Raw genomic sequence first — 1973 nt, forward strand, 5'->3', positions numbered from 1 at the left:
ATCAAATTGTGTTAGTTCAAACAATGTTTACATGTTGAAGTGAACTACTCATTTTTAAATCAACTGTGAAACAGTAATAACGATTTTTAATCCTCATTCAAAGAAGAAATCAGGTTAATGATGCATTGTCTGATTTTCTGTCTTCAATGAGCAAGTGTGTAAGTTGGTCAAAGTTCAAGTTTCGGTCAACTGCAAGTTTACTGAAAAAGAAATGTCATTTTTAACTTTTACAGCAAGATACTAGAGAATTGACTCCACGAAGTCTGAAGTTCTTCATAATATCTTTTGTCTGTTCTTAAACAATCTTAATCTTTTTCCTTGACTTTTCATAACACCTTACATCACAAAACACACCTCTGTTTTGGTCCATCGACCAATCAGAAACTCCCAAATGAACCGGAAATAGAGCCCTTTAAATGTTGGTACTTTCTTGTTCAACCCAAAGAGAAGTTGAAGTAGATGGAGAGTTCTGCAAGAGGTTCCACCTCCAGTTGGAGCCGGGTGGAGAGTTTTTGCAGCTCCAGTCGTTTGGGAGAACAGAAGTCCAGCCATGATTAAAAGCTCTTCCGAGTCTTTTGGGATTATGACATCTTCCACCTCTGAGTGGAACTTCTGAAGGACTCCACTCATGTGAGTCCACCGTGAGCTGAACTGTTGTTGACGAAGTCGCGTCACCACTCCGGACGGTTCTCTGCCATCCTACGGAGACGCTGGACCGGTAGCGTAGCTGGAGCTCCGCTTTCACTGATTCATCGTCAGAGAGGTAGTGAGTCGAGTTGACTACCGAGCGTACCGAGGAAAGCTGGGTCGAATGGAGGGTGTCGTTCTGTCCAACACTTTTCACTCACACACACACCATCTCCCTCCCTCTAAACTTCAATCTTTAAACTCTTCTATCTGCTAAAAATCATTACAGATATTTTTAGAAATGTCTGAAACAAAGTTTTTCAATCACCGCCGTGTGGTTAATGTCTGCTGTTCTGCTGGAAGTGAGAAAACAATCGCCGTATTGTTTACTTCCTGTAAAAACTGATTAATAAGCTGTCGTTATTTTCAATTTTTGCCAATTAATGTAAATGTGTGATGTGTTAAACTTGATTCTGTTAATAAATGACCCACTGTCGTTGGTGAGTCAAAGATAATTAACGTCTCACGTCCACATTTTATTAAATTCAGATGCACGTCATTATACAGTCCAGAAAAATGAAAGAATCCGTTTTATCTATGAATATATGACAGCATATGTTCATACTACATTTGGCAAAACCAGCTGGTGCAGGGCCTCCAATTACAAACTGGTTGGGTACATTTGTTTGATGTTGTATGTTTTTTTTTGTAGTATCACAACAGATGTAAATTATTTAATGTGATTCTGGTGGATTTGATATCATGCTGTAGATAAGGTTTTATGGTTCAAGTATCTTTATTGTCAATCGCATCACGTGGTACACGAGGTGGAACGAAAGTTTGTACTGAAGGTCCGTGGTACAACATCCAATTAAAGTGTATGTGTTTAGATGAATCTCAACTCCTTCCACAGCAAATTTCCAAATTTAGAGATTTACTGACAATAATTTGTTTCACATGGTTTTCTAAAAGATAATGAATTACTTGATAAAATAGTGTGAGAATGTCATGGTAAAATGGGAATAAACACGCATTATTTTTAACTTTAATAAATGAGTTTTCTAACCAATTCTGCAGATACAGAGTGACTCGTGTGGGATATGGTTCCATGAGCAGTGCTTCAGTGAAGAAGTCCTGGAACGAGCAACAGGAAGCAACTGGAACTGTCTGTTGTGTTCTTGAAACCTCAGTTGAGTGCTGGAATGCTGTGAGCCTTGCTACCCTTCTACTGAGATGATTTGTTTTGAAAGTCAACATCAGATGTTGCTCAAACTTTTTGGGCCACATCTAGGGGTCTTCTAGAGTCAACCTGAAGTGAGAGTGGTTTGTGAAATCGTTCAGTTATC

The sequence above is a fragment of the Nematolebias whitei genome, chromosome 7 (assembly GCF_014905685.2).
Source record: "Nematolebias whitei isolate Nwh7 chromosome 7, NemWhi1, whole genome shotgun sequence".
Classification (NCBI taxonomy): Eukaryota; Metazoa; Chordata; class Actinopteri; order Cyprinodontiformes; family Rivulidae; genus Nematolebias; species Nematolebias whitei.